The sequence below is a fragment of the Falco cherrug genome, chromosome 7 (genome assembly GCF_023634085.1).
Source record: "Falco cherrug isolate bFalChe1 chromosome 7, bFalChe1.pri, whole genome shotgun sequence".
In the NCBI taxonomy this organism is placed as follows: Eukaryota; Metazoa; Chordata; class Aves; order Falconiformes; family Falconidae; genus Falco; species Falco cherrug.
The window spans coordinates 57,506,118-57,527,082 of NC_073703.1; the positions used below are offsets into that span (position 1 = coordinate 57,506,118).

General features: G+C 42.2%; 1 protein-coding gene across 1 annotated transcript in view; it reads right to left on the reverse strand.

Moving 5' to 3' along the window:
* STXBP6 (syntaxin binding protein 6) overlaps positions 1 to 14,444 on the reverse strand; it is a 121,946-nt gene extending 107,502 nt beyond the window's left edge. The window contains exon 1 of the mRNA XM_055716900.1: positions 14,335 to 14,444. The gene's annotated coding sequence lies outside the window, so the exon portion shown is untranslated. The remainder of the gene's footprint in view (positions 1 to 14,334) is intronic.
* Positions 14,445 to 20,965: the final 6,521 nt, after the last annotated feature.

Here is a 20,965-nt window from a genome sequence, read left to right on the forward strand (position 1 = left end):
TTGTGGAATACTACCTTGCCTCTAGCTCCATGCGAACCTGAAATAAATAAGTAACGTCTCCCTGAGCATGTGAAGATTGACATATTGCATACCAGGCCATGAATCTGCTTTTCAGACAACAAGATTCAGAATAGACTTCAGCCCTACTCCTTGGCTATACTCCGTCAGCAGATTACTGGATCTTTTCATACAGTCCTCTCAAACCCAGTCAGCATGGACTGTGAAGCTCTCACAGGAAGGTTGCCCGACTCTCTCCTCCCTTGTACTGCAAGGACAATACCAGCTGTGTTTCACATACAGAGAGAACGAACTAGGTCCTTCAACCACCAACAGGCTTTCTCTGTCAGGAAGACTCACTCTTCTCAGGATTTTATTTCCCAGTAGTAAAGAAGCCAGCTCACACAGCTGTGTTCAAAGAGGAACTGTGTTGCCTGTATACCAGCACATTTGGTGCCTTATGTTTACTTCAACACCTGTGAGCTTGCCTGAAATATGGGTCAAATGTTTGCAGAGCATTCAAATGTGTGTGGTATTCCAGCTTTTGCAAATATGTTAACTGCTTCAAGGTATTTGACACCCAGTCAGCCCAAGGTACAAACACCTGAAGAAGGCACATGTGGAAACTGAAATTGCTGCTCACCTAACTGCCACAAGTTCCTGCTCTTCTACTCAAAAAGCAGGTGGCCTGGTTAAATAAGCTATGTAAATCAGATTCAAGATCAAACTCAAATGCTTACTGTCCTTTAGTAGTCTTTGCTGCTACACAATAGAATTATTTACTGCTCTGATGCCTTTTCACAACTGCAGTAAGAACAATTCAGATCTAGTATTTCCTCATATGCAGCTTTAGAGCAGTCTTCACTAGAAACACAATTCTCTCCTCTGTTCATTTCTGAAAGGAAAGAAAAATGGCTTAACTCAGGGGTTTAGAGCCCTGTTACTATACAGTGGGAAGGGCAGAGCCCTGTGAGAATGTACGCTGAAGTCAAAAGGAAAGTATTTTTAAACAATTTTTCATCAACTAGAAGCCTGCCCTAAAATTGTTACAATCTTATTCAGATTACTGTTGCTAATATTCTTTTGTGATCAGACTCTTCAATGCAATGTGCATGGCATTCCACACCTTGTTTAACATCAAGAATTTTGCTAGTAGCTTAACGCTTTTTTCTTAAAGTCTCCTTTTAGTATTAAACGTTCATACCAATCATGCTGTAACCTGAGTAGGCATCCTGCTGCAACTACAGTGTTTTTCACCACTGTATCCAAGTGAAATTTGGCAAAAGGAGGGGACAGGATATAAGAGAAAGGCAATCCAAGTGTGCAACACCAGGATGAGGAGAAGGAAAGAAGAGAAGGAAATCAAGGAAGTCCTATTATTTTTCCTATGAAGACAAGTGTGCAACAGGGACAGGACACACTCAAAATAAAGGAGAAAATTCTTCCTCCAAGAGGAACAAAATCCCTAAGTGTCATGCATTCAACGGAGAGCCAGGATCCTGTTCTACACCTAAGTATCTTTAGTTAATGATGCTCTGTGCCTGTTACATTCAATAACTGGAGAAATCCCTGAGAGAGATCTTCGAGACAGGTAGTAAAAGCATCATCGATAATTCTTTATATTTAACAGCTCTTCCAGCAGCTCTCATATTATGCAAGGAGGATTCTGCCATATATTAGTAGTAATGTCTATGATAAAATGCAATACATTAAACAGTATAAACAAAAGACAAAAGCAAAGAAATTCAAACAAACAAAAAATTATCCATACACCATAAAGATCATAAGGCACATATTTGCTTTGCAAATAACATTTTCACACCTAGTCTGGTAAGGGTCAGTTATTATGCTACCATCAGTGCATTAACTTTCTGATATTTGAATATGGCAAGTTTTAGTCTTTAAAGCAGACCACCTGGCTTACAGAATTCTTCCATGTTCATCAGCACCTCAGGTCAAAGCCAGACCTACATTCCTCACTGCAGTTTAACAACTGATTCCCAAGCCATAGCAAAAACACCCTAGAAACTTAAAAGGTCTGAACTAAAGCCTTGGCAGACATGAGAAATGTTAAATTTTTTTTAATTATTTTTTTAAGGAGAGTGTCTATATGCAATGCAGATACACAGTATGTATTTGAGGAGTGATGCTGAGCGAAAATATAAACTAAGAGACTAAATCCAGCATAAAAGGTACAGTGAGGCCACTGATGAATCTCAACACATACATACAGGCAAAGAAGTTTCAAACAAAGAGAACTACTGAATATCAGGCCCATTTAAGTTTGATGACATAGCAGGTACATGCACATATCTATGTATGCTTTCTTCTGGTCATTCTCCGCTATGGTAGCTGAACCTAGTTTTCCACAAGTTCAGATGTTTTCATCAAGATTCCAATAGCACTGAAAGCTTTTTAAAAATTGGGATACTATCAGGGTTGCTGTACTTAAAAAATCTTTATTATTCCCATTTATATGTTAGAAAGGTTTCAAAGCATAAAAACAGGAGTCAACTAAATTTTCAAAGTTAATGTCCCAAAATGCTCTGTAGAGGGGAAAAAAAAAAAAAAAAAAAAAAATCAGCTTAGGGTTTTTTTTTCTTAAGAACAAAACAAAGGGGGGAAAACCCACTAAATAAATGAACACCCACATGCAACAAACGAAACAAACCAGAAAACCCAACCAACCAACCAGAAACCCTACATGTTACTCCATTTGCCTGAAGAAACAAGTGTTTCATTTGCAAAGTATACCTGTCTCAATGGCTACTGAATCTATTACTATTTGAGAAGTAAATTTTATACAGGAAGTATTGCAAGAACAGACAGGCAACTCTGGTAAAATCAGCATCTATAAGGCAAGAGCCATGAGCGCAGGCACATAGCATCATACAAACACTGTTCTCAACTTCTTAATAGGCTTTAATTTCATTTGTACAAGGATACCAATTTGTCAAAAGGTACATCGTTATGAGAGCTGCTTCTAAATCCACATGAGAGATTCTGCAATTGAGGACAGAGTTAAGAGCATTCTGTGCTTTTAGTTACTATGCCTAGAGATCTAGAGATGCTTCATTCTTTCTTCAAAGAGCAATCTTTTATATGGCCATCTGCACAGCAAGTGAAGAAAGCGAGGCATGTTTTTCAAATAAGGATGATATCAGAAAAATGTGGGTATAGCCCTAATAACCAGATGCATACTTTGAATCTTTGCAACTCATTATTTTTAGTTGCTCACTCAGCTTGACATCATTTATATACTTGAGAGAGACTATATGTTTACTGTAGGAAAGAATAATTGCACAGGAACTCCAAAGAGAACTGAAAGATTTCCATCTGGAATCAAGCAAGGATCTACTGTTGAAAAGCCTTCCAAAAATCTCGAAATGTTTTTTTGCCTCAGTTGTCCATTCAGTCCAAAGATTAAAAAAAAGTATTTATTCTATCAACACAGCAGACCAGCCAATAAATCATCTACTAAGATTTATGTTATCAACACAAAAACGCAACAGTGCTCTGAGCACTTTCATTCTCAGGTCTTCTGTGCACTGGCAACAAAATGAAACTCTTCAAACAGACCGCTGGTTTTATTCAGCTTCATACCCTAAACATGAGAGGATTTCTACAGATACCTGAATTTAAGACAATTCATATTTGAATTAAGTCCACACTTCTTCCAGCTTTTCGTTTCAGGATTTGCTGAAACAAGTTATCCAGCTCTGCTGATTTAAAAGTGTTTACTCCTAACAGCTATTATTTACTCAACGTGGGTGAAATATTTCACATTCTCCTGTCAGAGAGTAATAACTTATCTGGAAAGACTCAAAACGTAACAGTGGCATTTGGAGAACACTTACCTTTTATCCCTTGTCATCAGTAACTTCATTGTTTCATTTAAAAATATGCAACTCTCACAAGAACACTAGAAGAAATTTAGTGAAAGGGAAGAAAAGTGCGGAAAGTAGAAAAAAACAGAAGCTTGAAGGGAAACATCTCTACCCAAAGGATACCTTGTTTTCAAGATAAGCTGGAAAAGTCTGATTATTTAGATAAGAACACAAAACGAGGAAAGGGGAAAACTAACCTGTCAATGGAGGAAATAAATCTCTAGTCAATTTTTTTTGTCCAAAGATGCAGAAGTTAATGTTTAAGGAGAGGCATGACAGGGAAATACACACCTAAGCCCCTTAAGAAGTCCCAGGGGACTGCTAAATGAGGTTTGAAAGAGAGCAGCCTGATGATTAAAGACACATACAAAGGAATACAAGATGAGAAATGCTGAAAAAATAGACAATTATAAAGACAAAAAATACAGAGTGAGATTAGACAGAGCAACACACAGCTGAGACCAGGTCACGGGAATAATGGGACATGTCTGAGGACAGCTGAACCAGTGCTACTGGTTCATTAATCAGATAAACACCTCCAAGAGCTTCCGCACCTCGGGGTCAAGAAGGCTACTCATTGCACCCCTCTGTGTTTCAGTAGTACCGAAGTCTCACTTGCTCCCATGTCAGAAATGTTTGTGAGGGACTGCTGGACTTTCCATAAGTCCTGTAATACCTCTTTTCCATTTTCAGAAGAGTTTATTCAGAATAGCTTACTGCAATACACTGTATCACAGTTTCAGTGCCACTTTTCTGGTCCCTACTACTCCACCCCAGGATAGCTCAATGAATGAAATAAAAAGGATTTTTCTCTTAGTGCTAGCAAAATTATGCATTTACCCCGCTTTCCGAAGAGCAAGGGTCCCTCTAAAAGCCATAATAAACAGTCACCTCTGTATCATACCACCCTTTTGGAAGGGGCAGAGGAATGCTGAAATAAGGCAAAAATGAATATGAGCACCCATGTCAAAGCTGGGCACTTCCTGAAATTCAGACAAGCCTATGTTGTAAGGACATGAAATAAATGCACATAGTGGAGGGAGCATACAGAAAACTAACCCTGCTTCGTCACCAGCAGGAAGTGAGCAAATGCACTTGTGGAACTGGCCACCAAACCAGGTCCCTGCAAAACACTCATACACTTCACGGGTGGCTTTTATTGCTCCACCTGTGAAATTTCATTTCCTTCTGGTGGAGAGACAGGGTACGTGCACAAACATGAGACTACAGAGCAAGACAATAATAGATGCACAAAAAAAATGTCCACATACATCGTTGCCTATTTTACTCTAGAAACCTAAGTAACTGGTTTGTTATAAACTGGAAAGGGGAAGAAGTTTGTGTTACCAACTGGCCAAGACTCTCCATGGCGTAATATCCATAAATTCAAATACTAAGGGACCTCATATGCACACCAAATCAATGTCAAGTCTTTTACTGAATTGCTTAAAAGATAAAAATAAAGGCCGAGACACTGGCAATCCATAAAAATGAAAATAGAAAGATGCATTATTATCACAATTTTACCACTGAACTATAACATGACCTGAAACAACTCATTTAAGGTCATTTATATCGGCAGCAAATGAGGGCTCACCCCACCTAGAGCTCAGCATCTGGTAAGCACTTGTGGAACCTCAGGTGTTAGGTGCTGCTGAACACCGGGTCAGTGATACAGGGTTGCACAGCTGCATTCCTCAGCCCAGTCTTCTCTGAGATGGGGCTGTAAGGAAGCTTCACTTAGCACTCAAAGTGGTACCTGGGTTACTGGCAAAGACAACCCATTCCTGCACTTTTCCCATTAACTAAATGGAATACAAAGAACAAATCCCAAACTGTACACAGTCAGCTTTTAAATTAATACAACACTATTTTCACACACAAAAAATAGTCAATATTTAAAGTTACTCCAAGGTTTCAGATAAATAATTTGAAGACATCAGCTATTAGTGATTGAAACTAGCACCTAATCACAAGCTATTTCAGCATCTTGACTATACACTGCTTCACAAGCTTCCACAGGGATTAAACATGACATAAACAAGTGTCCAGTACCACTGCAGAATTCCCAGTTTTATTTACCCAAACATCCAGAAAACTAGAGTCAGCTCCCCAATAAACCAGTGGTGGGGAAGAGGAATTAGTTGCAAACATATTCTTACCAACCCCTCAGCCGCAATGCAGAAGCACTGTTACTGTGCTCTAGGAACAACAGAATCAAGCCTCACCTCAGCCCCAGACCTGCACACTCACATACGTAAGTAGCCGTTCCTGTAAGAAGAATGAATTTGAAGATTTATACACAACTATAAGTAGAATTGGACCCACAGATATCTGGAACCATGATAAAGGACTTCATATCATTAGCACTGATTCTCCCACTCCAAAACATTACTGTCTCTTTCACAAGAGTAACCACCAAAAAAATAAAAAAGCAGGTTTATTTTACTGTCAAATAGGCATGTGTGTGTACACACACATTATATATAGTATAAATACACACACTTTTTTCTTTTATTAAAAAAGTAAATAGAATCAAGACATTTCTTAGATGACAGGTTATCTTTGAAGTTTTCTTGAAAGAAAATTAAAAGCTATCAGAATCTGAAATACTTTAGCAACTGAACAGAACCTGAAACTAGTAGTCTTTGATGTAATTCTTCTGAGAACCTGAAGATGCCCTATACATAGCTCAGATCTACTAGACTCCTTAATCAAGGTATAGGCATATTGGTTTCTTACTCCTTTAAGGGCTGGTGTATTAATATTCTGTCAGATAAGGGCTTTGAATTAAAATAGCACATTAGATATGCAGGTTTTACTCTTAAGATGTTAAATGTCCTATCTGAGATCACATCAAGGTATTAAAAGTAAGTTACAGATCTCAACTTCGTCCTGAGAAATTTCACAGATAATGAATTCTCTTACCCTTACAAAGTCTTCTCAAGAGGCACCCCTATGCAACTGATCCCCTGGGCTGGAGTCAAGAACCATCCACTGTTGAGTATTACCTTGGCAAGTTGGGGCATACAGGAATGGTGGTGTGCTAAGATGTGTAAACGGGATGTAACTCAACAGACATAGCTAGCAACACCTGATGTGGTACAGTCACAAAATTGCATTGCCTTATTCCCAGCTCACATAACTATTTCTGTTCAGGCATCTTAATACTGCTTAGCGAAGTAATGCCATCACTATTTTGTGAAACACTACAATGCTCCAATTCATGCCCTCAGGGCTTCAAACTCCTTCCACTGAGTAGACAGGAACGCAGACACCTGAGGTCAGGGGATAATCAGGTGCCTGAAGTAGACAGCATCAGCTCACAAGGGTCAATGCAAGGCCTCACATAAAAGACTCTACTTTGAAGCCCAGACTGAACCACAAAAGCAATTTGTGTCTAACTGCAGGTTAATTAACAGATTTGTAAGATGCAACCAATCACCATAAGAAAAATCCTTAATCTGAGATTTTGACATTTCAGGAATTGATTATATACTGTAACTAGAGTTTTGGCATCTGAGAAGCATATGTCATCTAGTCCCATAGTTACATATTAAAGTGATGTCTGAAACCTACCTAAATACATAGGAGATAGAAAAGTAAAGCAACTCCATGGGGCAAAGCACACCTAGCTGTGCTGTTCCAAGTCCCAATGAAGTCAACTATAGCCTTTTCTCAAATTAAGTCAGAATCTTCAAAAAACACACTTCAATCATGAATTTCTGTATGCATACATTTCAGGCCCTGGTAAACTGAAAGTGATCTGAATAGCCTACCTCAAAGCAACCATAACATAGCCAAACTAGTTTGTCATCCAGAATTTTTTTTAAAAACATGTAAATACTCATTCTTGGTTGCATTTTTCAAATACAGATCATGCTACATGACCAGCGATGTGGGAGGTACCCAGCACTTCATATGCCATTGAATCATTCTCTGCCTGACAATCACTTCTGAACAGCTGCAAATGCATACAGGCTACAGTAAAACTGATGTTTTAAAAATGTAAATGAACAATTGACACATGATTTCAATTCTCTTAAGCTGGAGTTTTACTAACAGTTAAGAATAATCCTTCCCCAAACAACATACTGGAAGTGTGTTTATATTGAAACTGAATTTATTTTTGTCTTGATCTGTAGAGAAGTTGTTTGAGCACAATTTAAGATGGCTCAGAAAAGGCCCCCATTTAAGACGGCTCACAAACATTAAGTTGGGAACATTTCAGGTCTAGTAACCAAGAATTTCATTCCATCTGTGAATGCCTCTCTGACCTCACTCAGCCGACTGCTTACAAAACAAAGGGAAAAGAACAAAACAAAACTTTCTATGTTTGGTATTCACTCTTAACTAGTGAACATTTAAGTTTCCAAACAGCAATTTCCTTTCTACATCTCCTAAAATAAACAAAAAAGCTTCCTAAAGAGAAAGGTGTGACAGAACTGAAAAAAGGGACCTCCGCAGGTCCCATCCAACCTCAGCTGTTCTGTAATTCTGCGATCTTCTGGGGGTTTTGTATTTTAAAGTCAGATTGCTTTGTTCAGGCAATCACTTTGGTGTAGATACAGATTTTAAAAATGACAAAATTAAGCTATGAATTCTGAGTTTCAACACCTACCTTTAAATCTGTCCTTAAGAGACCAAGGGCAGCTGAATAAAAGTTCTTCTGTTGGTCTTTCCCCGCGCAAAGATGCCAGACACTTTTTGCCTCTTTGAATCTCATAACTTGCATCCAGTGAAGTAAAGTGGCAAAGGCCAGAGCTACAGAGCCCATCTGCAGTGGCTGCCTATCAGCTAGGAACTGACAGCCACCAGGAAGCCAGTAAGAAGTCCCTTTGCATTGCCAGGCACCAGTGGAGCCCATCTCTGAGCATCCATCCCTTCCCGGGTGCATGCTGCCTGAAAGACGAAGGCCCCAACATGGACGTCTACAGAGCAACCAGGTGTACACCATTAGAGGGTAGAGCAGATTACTAACCTACAGTGAATGAATTCCCACTCCACAAAACTAATTGCAAGTGTTTCTATTGAAGTCACAAAGGTGCTAACAGACTAGTCACTAACCTCTGGGCATATCAAACATTTGGACACTTTTTATTACAGTGTCAGGACCCTGCCAGGCCAGCTCATGAAAATAAATAACAGAAACTCACTTTAACAGAGTAATACTACTCTGTCAATAACTGGTCACAATCTTTCTTCCTATATATGACTAACAATAATGACCTGAGCACTGTGTCTCTTTAAACAAAGACAGAAAGTTGATCTGCTCAGATAATGACCCACAAAGGCAAACAATGCAAGAGGAAGCTTGTGAACATCCTAGAACTTCTACTAATTTACCAAGAGGGAGTTTCCAAGTGTGGATCACCTATGTCCAAGTGTTTGCTTTTCCCCTCCTCTAAAACACAGTAGCAAGTGGAAAGGTAGAAACAGAATTAAAACACACAACAATTTTGCACTTCAACAATCCTGAAAAAAACTGCAAACTTAGGGAATTACTGTTTTGTTTCTGTAAGCAAGTAATTGCAAAAATACAAAAAAAGTGTCTTCTAGAACAGCCTACAAGCATAGCACAGAATTGTCTGTGAAAAGCAGACCCAAAACCAAAATGTATAAGTAACAAATACGTTGGCTAGCACAGTTTGAAAGAAAAAATTATAAGTATTTACTAGATCTTTTTTGCAGGTAAATTGCAGGCAAGCACCGAGTTTTATAAAAGTTACATTTCTGATTTTACCTTATGGTTGATGCTTCACACAAAAGGAATTGTTTCCACAGCAGCAAGATTTTATTAATGATTTAACCAGGTTTATTTTGGATCAGTTTAACTGGAACAGGTTAACTTCTTACACTGAAATCTAATCCAAAACAAGTTTATTATTTATTACTGATACAGGTTTAACTGAACTGGTTTATGCAGAGACAAGACAAACTGAACCTACCCACAAACCTGTTTTGCAAAGGCTCCATCCAAAGCATTTGATACTTTTATCTATATATAATACATGCACATAATATATACACATATATAATTTGGGGGGGTCCCTTATTATTAACAGATCTGGTTGTAATTGTACCACATGAATTTCATGCTACTTGGGAACTTCACAGATACAAAAATAACATGCAACCTGTAAGAAAAAATAAAGAAGGGAAAACATCTACAGTTACTACAAAACATAGTTGGGGGGGGGGGGGGGGGCTGGTGGCGGGACAGGTCTCCTGGAGCTGGTACTGCTAGAACCAAGTTTAAAAGGCAAGAAAGAAAAAGTTTAGGCTCCTGGTTTATTAAAGAAATCAAAATGTTACAGATCAGAAATGCCTAGATTTCTTCCTTTGGGGCTACTGTCACTGCATTACCACTACACATAAAAGTCAGAAGCTCACAATGTTCAATACACACACACACACAAACCTAGGTCTTCCAAGCATCAGAAATGCAATACAAATGCTATCTTGTAAAGAACACAACCCGTCCTTCCAGGAACATTACGGTCCAAACTGCTCCCTGACCTACAGCACGGTTGGAAAACCTTTCCCATCATTACCTGACAAAGAGAAATTATGAAAGGGAAAGTAGAAACACATAATATTATTAAGCTAACCTACAGTCATGCAATTCCATTTGCAAAGGAATTAGTATCATTTACACTTATGACAAAGAAGCCCAACAGCATCATCTGTATCAAGACCTCAGGTGCAGAGGATGTCTGCCTAAGCTTAAGATGGAAAAAACACAACTTAATGTTCAACTATGAGCTCTAAAGAGCCACAATTAACGACTCATGCCAAAAGTTAACTGGGCCTCCAGTAAATGCATACTGGGGAAAGAGAATGGACTACCAGAAAAAGATATTTTTGAGATGGAGGGGAGGGTAGTGGCAATTTTGAAAGAGTTTGAATACAATCATTTTGTAAAATGGTCTGGTCTTTTTTCTCCCCCCAATTACCCAGTGAGTACATTTCACAAATTTCTGATATATATAGCCTCAGAAATGCATTTGTTTCCTGAGAAACCACCTTTTATTTCTCTGAGAGCAGCTTACTTGGGGGAGGGGGGCGCACCAGCAGTAAGAGGCAATGTCCTTCACCCCACCCCACTAAAACCAGAGTTCCCCCCCTTCACATTACAATTCTAAATGTTCAATGACATCATTTGGGCAGGAAAACCAACAGTCCCTTCTCTTGTTAAGATATTTCTTGTTTTGAATTTTGTTACTGTTTTGCTCTCCTTCTATCCAAGTTTAAGAAATTTGTCTGGGACACACAAAAAAAACCCAAAACACCAAGAACTGCTTTAGTTATTCCCTATTAAAGATTTGTATAACCAAGGAATACTACATGAAAAGCAACCAGAAACAGTCAGGTTATGTTTATTAGCACTGGTAAGATACTAGTTTTACTCTAGTTTCTGTGTCCTGACTCGGGACAAGAAACGGTCAAACCAAAAGCCTAAATTTAAACACATTTTTATACAGTTAACACAGCACTGCTTGCTGCAGTCATGTGCAAAAGTGTATTAATGAATTCACCAGTGTATCTGGCTACAATACAAATTAATGCCAAGGCTTTTTAGTTCATCCGTTTCTCAAATCCCCAACATCACTAGACACTGCCAATCAAGGACTAAGCAAATTAAGTGTTCTCTTGAAGGACTTGATTTGTCTCTGTACACATATTCGCTAAAGCATTCCTGTTTGGTTAAAAACAGAAGGAATCAATTTGTCTTACCATCACGTTATCCAAACACAAGCTTCCAAAACTGATTAAAACACTTTCGTACAACCTTGGCAATGTTAACTTCCCAGCCGTGCACTGGAAAGCAACATTAAGTTACAAAGGAAGAAAATAAAGAACAAACAAATGCACTATTATTTAGACAGCATATCTCCCCCCAAAACAGATCAACAGCTATTATTTTCCAGAGTCAGCATTTCACATAATTTTATTCATAACAAAAATAGAAGTCATCTTATCCCATATAGTTTTAAAAACTGGGTTTTTTTAAAAGATATTTTTAAGTTCTCTAAAATGTACTCTTTAATCTACCAACAATACAAACACAAGAAGTATCTACTGACAAACACATCTTATTTAAGAAGTGAACTTCCAGTACAAGTACCCTGAAGTAGTGTATAATGAAAAGATATTCAACTAGGAGGGGAAAAGAAATAAACAACAAGACAAAACAAACAAAAAAATAACCACAAAAAAAACCACCACACACCCCCCAAACCCTTCATACTGAGTATTTTATAAATAACTTATTTTTTGTATTATCCTCACTGTTTCTACATGCACAGAGGAGGGAGGTGATGTGAATATACACCTGAAAGAAAAAATAAAAAATACAAAATACTCCTCCTTGAGCCTACTGTAGCACATGTTATTGTGTTATCATCACAGTTCCCTGACTCTAGATGTTCAGATCCGGACCACATCCAGAGGGACACTCACTTAGAAGGTAAATGAAACGGAGATGAGAAATCATGTGCAAGTTAAAAGCAGCCTCAGTCCCCACAGCAAACACTCTTGCTCAGGGCTAAAACACTCCTTACTTTCCATAGCACAGTCCTTCACAGACCTTTTCCCACCTGGAAATTCCTTCACCTGGGGAAGCTATCACAAAATGGTGATTGGACAAAATTCCAGAATGGTGCTTTCACTCCACTCTAAAAACACCACAGTATTTTTTTCTATTTTCATTGATTTATCTTAGCACATCATTAAAGGTGCCATCCAAATTTTAAGACATATTTTCAAAGATCAAGAATATACACAAGGGAGATCAGCATGGCATGACTACACCGTAACTGCATTCCCCCAGGCAGAAAGACCCTAAAACATCTCACTGGAAGAGAGACCCTTTTCAAGTAATTTATCAAGCAAACTACCATCAGCCCCATGGGGGATCATTCTTCCTAGGGAAAAGCAACTGTAAAATTATATTTCATGGAACAGAGGAATCCCAAATCACTGTCATCATTATTCACACTCATAAACTACAAGTATTTCTTTTGTGTTCATTACTTAAAAACTCCAAATGCGGTGTTTTTTGAAGGCCTCATTAAAACAGCTAACTGTGCTTACAGAAAAATTCAGGACTTAAAGGGAGCTTGGAAACTACAGACGTGCAAAAGAAACCTATGACTTGCTAACTCCATGCACCACCAGCAAGGTCCAACTTCCCTGCCCTCTGCTTGTTCATCTCATAGAAGAGACGGCAGGTCAGAGACCACCTTTACAGTTAGATCCTGCAGCTCTGCTTAGATGTCATAATCAAAAGAGAATCAAGATACCATATTGCCACCTTCCAGTATTTCAGGATGGAAAAGGTCCTGCCCGCCTCAGTAACGTTAAGCACAAAGCAATGCCAGATGAGCCCGACCACATCAGCAACTCCTAAAGCTCCTAAGAGAGGTGTCATGGGCCCGAGGCGCCCGTTCAAGCAGTGAAAAGCAGTAACACTAGTTCAGACTCACAAAAGGAAAACAGCTAAGCTAAAGATATCCTAACAGGCAGCTTATATTTAGAGGAAGATAGGGGGATTTGCAGAGTGATGTAATTCCTAAAACACGAACTCCTCTGTTTGACAGAAGGCAAAATGAGATGAAAAGAGAATAACACATTTCTCTAAGTAATGGTAAATATTTCCTTGAACTTCAGGCTTCGGCAGCATCAGAGCAACACAGGAGGGTGAAGAAGGCAGATGTAAGTTTTACTTTTCCTTTAGCAAGCTAGTTGGAACAGAAGGCAGGGATGCAGCGGTGGCCGACTCACTGAACTGTCAAGGTTATTCCTAAAACACTGTGCTGGAAGGAGACCAGCAGACCCGCTTAACGTTTGCCGGCCGCTTCTGTGCTGCCCCTCACCACACGGGCAGCCTCCCCCCGGGGGAACGGCGGGGGAGCACCGAGCGCTGCCGGCCTGCACCCGCGGCTCCGGGCAGCCCGCAGGCTTTCGGCCGGTGGCAGAGCGAAGCCTCCCGCTGCGGGGGTGCCTGCAGGGCCGGCCCCCGCCCCGCCGCCCCGCTCCGACGGCGGGGGACGGAGTGCTGCGCTGCCAGACGCGCCGCTCGCCTCAGCCCCGCCGCCCGGCGGCCGCCGCTCCCCTGCGGCCGGAGCTCCGCGGGCTCCGGCAGCGGCCACCCCCGCCCCGCAGCGCCGCCCGCGAGCAGCCGCCTCCCCTCGAGGGCGCAGCCCCGGCTGCCTCGGACCGGCGCTCCCGGCGCCGGGGTGCAGGCGGGGAAACGCCACCGTGGAGTTCATCGTTAACTCGCTGCCCCGCTTCCTCAGAGAGCTCCTCCCGCGGGCGCCGCGGCAGCCGGCAGCCCCAACGGGGCGGGCGCGGCGCCACCACCGAGGGAGCCGGTGGGCACGGACCCCCCCCAGCCCCCCAGCGACCGCGACCCGCAGCACAGGGTGCCGTGCCGCCCCACTCCTACCTTCCCGCCGGCCTGGCCCGGCTCCTCTCCTCGCCGCAGCGGTGCGCGGCGCCCCGCGCGGAGTGCCGTGCCGTGCCGTGCCGTACCGTGCCGTGCCGTGCCCCGCGGCGGCAGCCGCCGCGCTGCCAGCGCCGAGGCGTGAGGGCGGCCCCACGTGCGCTGGCTGCGCCAATCGGGGCCGCCCGCGGGCCGCCCCCCGCCCCCACCCCGGCACCGTCCCGGGGCGCCCGCGAAGCGGCGGCGGGCCGGGCGCCCGCGGGAGCGGCGGCAGGAAGCTGGTGTGGGAGGCGGCGGACGGGAGCGCGGCGGGACGGGGGTTTGGGATCGCTGGAGGGGAGGGAACAAAGAAACCCCAAGCGCTGCCGGCCGCGGGCTGGGCGCCGCTTCCGCGCCCGCGGGGCCGCCGCGCAGCCGGAGTGGCCGGGGGAGCGCACCGGGGGAGCGGCCGGGCGGGCCCCGCGGGGCTGGGTTCCGCCGCGCCGCGGGAACGGGCGCTGGGCGGGCCGAGGTGCCCGGCGCCGGGGTGAGGAGAGTTTAGCCGGGCAAACCGCCAACACGAACGTATAAATCACCCTTCGCGCTGCCCGGGGAGCTGCGCAGCGCGGGCTGTGCCGAGGGGTCAGACCCCGCTCCCGGCGGGCCGCCGGAGCCCGAAGGGGGAGCAGCAGCTGGTGGGTCAGGTGCGGGGCGGCCGCCCGGGCCCCAGGGAGTTTCCCAAGGGGCATTGCTCTCTGCTGAAGCACCGCGCATCAGCAGCGTGTCCCCGGGCTGTCAGCCTGGGCGAGGCTGGGAACGAGCCCTGCTCCCGCACTTTGCACCTCGGGTGCCGGTGAGGTGCCCGCGATCCGCGTTGCTGGAATTGCTGCCTCCGCTGTGGCGATACCGGGAGTGTAATGCTTGAAAACAATAAGCTGGTTCCTAACAAAACAAACATTCCTAACATAGCCAAATATTTATGTACTTTATTTTACAATGTTTAATTTGTAACACTGCGTTTTTGTAGGATTGTCGGTGTGAATCGTTCTTGCAGTTTCCGTTGGTTAACGAACATGTAAGCAGGTTGTTTGCTCAGTCTGCATGTGTTTTGATCCCATCATTTAATCTAATGGTTATTGATGTTACACAGTGGCGGCTGTTCACTACCGCCTCAGTTTTTCAGTTCATGACACTCCACCTCATTGCTGCACGTTTAGATCTCTTAAAAATGCTCTGAAATCCGTTCAATGACTCATATTAATTTCAATATGTTTTGCATGGGTGTCGTGGAAACAGGCCAATCTACTTTGGTTGTAGGCAACTGCCTCCCACAAATGCCTTACTGCCTCTATATAAAGAAGTTCATCCTCCAGTGGCCTTCAGTTTTCCCTGTATATTGAAAATAAATTTCCAAAAGATGGGTTTCTTTTTTGTGGGAGTCTGGTTACCCATGTCTCCAGCATCCATGGACTTCTGACCAGATGCACAGCCATGAAAAGAAAATGGGGAAAGCAGGCCACAGTTCATAGAATCATATCATAGAAGGTTTAGGTTGGAAGGGACCTTAAAGACCATCTAGTTCCAACCCCCCTGCCATGGGTAGGGACACCTTCCACTAGACCAGGCTGCTCAAACTCCCAACCAGCCTGGCCTTGAACACTTCCAGGGGTGAGGCATCCACAGCTTCTCTGGGCAACCTCTTTCAGCATCTCACCACGCTCATAGTAAAGAATTTTTTCCTAATATCTAATCTAAATCTATCCACCTTCAGCTTAAAGCCAATACCCCTTGTCCTATCACTACATGCCCTTTAAAAAGTCCCTTTCCAGCTTTCTTGCAGGCCCCCTTTAGGTACTGGAAGGCTGCTCTATGGTCTCCCTGAAGCCTTTTCCATGCTGAACAACCCCAATGCTCTCAGCCTGTCTTCACAGCAGAGGTGCTCCAGCTCTCTGATCATCTCCATGGCCCATGTCCTTCTTATGCTGGGGGCCTAGAGCTGAACACAGTACTGCAGGTGGGTTCTTATGAGAGCAGTAGTCTCTCACACTTCTTCTGATGCAGCCCAGGATTCGGTTGGCTTTCTGGGCAGCAAGAGCACATTTCTGGGCCATGTTGAGCTTCTTGCCAACCAACACCCCCAAGTCCTTCTCCTCAGGGCTGCTTTCAATCTAGTCTCTGCCCAGCCTGTATTGATACTGTGAGTTGCCCCAGCCCAGGTGCAGGATCTTTCACTTGGCCTTGTTGAAGTTCATGAGGTTTGTATGAGTCGACCTCTCAAGCCTGTCAAAGTTCCTCTCAATGGCATCCCTTCCCTCCAGGATGTCGACAGCACCACACAGCTTTGCGTCATCAGCAAATTTGCTGAGGGTGCGCTTGATCTAACTGTCCATGTTGCCGACAAAGATGTTGAACACAAAGGTCCCAGTACAGACCCCTGAAGAAACGAAGTTCCAGTTCTAAAAGGCAAAGTTGGAAACAAGGTTACTTTTTTTGTGATGAATTTCAGTGATGAGACCTTGAAAGCATTCATCACTACCTTTTTTAGAAAGATAAACTTGGGAACTTCCAGATATGTGATCCATTTTTATCTGCTACTTAAATGCCAAGTCTTTTAAAATGTCATTTTCTAAATTCTTTGCAACCATACAGACTAGAAACACCGAAGCTGAAGTGGTCATTTAATTGCCTGATTCTAGAAACCAAGAAGAAAAAAGCTGAATATGCATTTGGAAACACTAAAAAATGACACTTCAGCACTTCAGCCTTTTATCCCTTTTTCTTCTTTTAGTACTAGTGTATTTTGGTGGGGGTTCTTTTTTTGTTGTTGTTTTGGGGGGGGGGGGGGTGTCCTCCTTTTTTCCCCCTGTAGGTTCTCTGTAGGCAATATATTTCAGATAAGAGCAGAACCTGAAGTACAGCTTTTATTTTTGTAGCTACTCAGACTTTTCCAACGTGTCTCATGTTTGCTTCCATCGTCTTTTGAATGGATAGTATTTCATTTTGGTGAGTTGATTGTTGCTGCTAAAAATGCAAAATTATATTAATGGACTTTTGTTAAAACTTAAACATATAGCCTGTCATTCACAGTGACTTGTACTGTTTTTGTAAAGCATCTTCTTCAGTGTCCTTGGGCTTATCAGGCTGAGTGACATGCTTGTGCTCAGCCATTGTTCTCCTCCTATGACTGGATACATTTATTAGATTTAGCACACCAAAACTGTCCAGCAGACTACAGCCTCCATACCAAACAGGTCTAGGCAAGCAAGTGGGTTTACACATGTAAGTGGCCCTAAAACAACACAAAAAAGATCAGTCAGTCAACCATGTTAAATTATTTGAGTGCCTAAGGGTTCTGACAAGTAATACTTGATGGATTTAAATGAATAAATTTGAAAGAATAATGCCCACAGTGGTATGCCAGACTCCTTCACAGAGCTTACCAGGACATGTGTTTGTGTCTCTTCTACCCCAATCCATAGTCTGTTACCTCTGTGCAAAGTAACCTCACCTCTGACCTGAACATTTCTTGCAGCAATGTCAGGTCAGGAGGTAGAGCTTAAACCTGGGAAGCGATACTGTCTTAAACCATTTTAACTAATTCTGACAAAGCACGGCTCTGAGAGCCATACTGTTCACAGGGCTGAGATCCAGGAAACAAACTCTGAGCTTGCCTGTATGTTCTGTAATCCTGTGGGATCAGGAGGGATGTTCAGATTTGGAAAGGTTCACTTTCCATCAGTTCCACAAGAAGAGAGGTGAAATAGAGATACTGATGGTTATCTAGGTCTAAGACTCATCTGAGTATTCAAAAGCAAAACTTAGCCTTTGCTGCAGGAGCACATGAGACTGTGGAAATGGCTTTTGTGCAAGAGACTTAAAATTACATTTCAGGTAATAAACTGCTTCTGACAAATATGACCTCAGAATTTAGGCTAAAGAAATGTCATGCAGGCCTGGAGAGTGGGAAATCTAACTATTATAGCTATGCAGCTGAACCACTGGAGTGCCCAGGAATGTCACTGATAAGCAGCTTGATAAAGAACTAATGAGCGAGGATGTCTGCAGTCCCATTGCAGTGCTAATTATGCAGGACACGTGAAGTATTATATGGGAAATAACGTTAAAACATAATATTTAAAGCTATGTAGCATAAACTGAATGTATGAGGCTGCTAATGACAAGTGCTGGTGTTCAGGCTTAGTGAATAGCTAAAGTCATTAATCAATTAAATGCATTAAATGCTTTACAGATGCAAGACAGAGGTAATAACTCATAAGAAAGTGCATGATGCAATGTATTGGTGAACTATAGAAAAAAAGGGAGCTGTATCCTGGACTTTGAGATTTCTCAGGCTGCAGTGCTATGGGAGACAGAATTGTGTTCTGCTGCCACCTGCATATGGTGCTCCTCTTGCTAATTGTTCAAGCCCTCAGATCAGGAAATGCCTCATGGCAAATCCAGGTCTCTGATTACAAGTAATTGGGTGAGTCAGGGGACTCGGTGGATGGCAGGGGCAGGCTCTATGGCAGCCCGTGTTCCTGTCGCCTAGTGGGAAGGCAGCCAGCCTCAAAGAGTGCAGAGGTGGGGAGCTGAGGAGAGCTGACAGTAGGAGGGGTAGAACCTTGTTCAATGTAGGTAAAAGTAGAAACTAGTCATCTGTCATGAACAGCATGTATACCGCAAAACAATGGCATATCTGCAATGTGTCATCTGAAGGACCATAAGTCTGTGGGTTTTTTTGCTTCAGAATGAAATAAGCAGTATTGCTTTTTCTAATGATGAAAGAATGCATCCATATGTAAGAAAGTAAATGGACAGAATTGCATTCATATTTTTTTAAAAGGTACAAATAATTTTTTAACATAAAGGTATACTTCCCGTTGCCCTTGCCGAGTCATATTTTCTTCTGGAAGTACTCAGTATTAGCAAGTGCCGCTTAACAAATAGCAATTTGGTACAATCTGGTCCACAGAATTAACATGATTTACTAATGTTTGCAAGAAAAGTAGTATGTGTCTACGCACTGCAAAACTGGTAAGTCTGTATTAATACATACAGGCTTCTTGGTGATAATAAGATCATTTAACAAATTGCTCCCACCCCTTTGTTACCCAAGGAGGGAGCGTTCGGGAGTTCTACACTTTTTCAGCAGTAGAAAGTATAGGCAGGACACAAAGGAGGCGTTCCTTCTCTCCAAACTTTTGGACTCTGATTTTCCTGCAGAGCAATGAACCTCCTGAATACCTTCTTGAAAGTATTCCTTTCATGAGGCTGAAAGAACAACCAAAAGATTGAGGCTGGGAAGCAAATGAGACTGAACAAACAACTCTTTATAGAAATAAACAGCCTGGGTAAGGGATATTCCACACGCATGATCTATAGGACATGTAAATCAAAGCAAGTATTTCATTGAGGGACTCTCATCTGACAGAACCATAGAACAACAGCATGAAGTTTCAATACTTCAAAATATCAGTAAAAGGCCAGTATGTGGAAGATGCTGTTCTACACAATTGTTTTATTTTTCTTTAAGACAGACATAACGAAGTACCACAAAACATTGAATATTTCATCATCATTTTTCTGTTCACTGTTCCTTCACTGATATGATCTTTATTCATTTCCTGTTTACATTAAAAATAATATCCCTAACTGCAAACTCAGGTCTCCTCTAAGTCTCATCTCCAATTGAAAATTAAAATGCTTAATTAAGTATAATCACTGTCCAAAAGAAATATCCCTTAATTCAAATATAATTAAGATAACATCAAGCTATGTATGTGTATTTTTGTCTATGTGTGGAAAATGCAAATCCCAAATTACCGGGATGTATTAGAACTGTCCATCTTCCTAAAAAGAAGCTGCTGGACCTTGTCACAGAACATGTACGGACCAGTTTAAAAATAGCCCCGTAACGTGAAGAATTGTCTTCCATGACCAGTGGTATCTCAAAAAGCTTTCAGACACGCAGCAAGGCAGTGGCGAGCACAAGTGAGTCTCAGAGGTCTTGGAAATGTTTGTGACATTTTCCTACATTTTTTGAAAAGATGCACTTTTAAGAAAAGACATGCAGTGAGTTAGGCAGCAGTGGGAGCTTGATTAGTGGGGTGCTTATAGGGCTTGGAAGACCCTAGCATTTTATTAGATCTGGGTGGCTTAGTCACTAATTACAGGTTTCTCTTAAACAGCAGATAAAATCTATGCATAATGTTTATGATTACCAGGGGAGTGACATCACATGCTGCCTGGCCTAACAAAGTGTATGACTTGACCACAGAAATTCTGGTGTGAATTGTAATGTGGTATGGGGAACGGAACATAAAATTATATATCATTTCCACGGCGTGCCTTGCTATTTATCATCACTAAATGGTTAGTATCATAGCCATGTGGAGACTAGTGTTAAAGATCATGGGGCTGATTATGAAATTCAAGGGCTTTAGAAGGGTTAGAAACATGCTTTCATAAAGATTAGAAACATGCTTTCATAACAGTTAATTTAAAATTCTTTACAACTGAGAACTTTTTTGATTTGGAGTCAAGAGTACTTAGAAAGTTTATAGCAATTTGAAAAACGCCCTTCATGGTAAAGTGGAGGAAAAGCAGACAGTACTAGATAATTTACTGTGATGCCTTTACAAAGCCCTCATGTAAT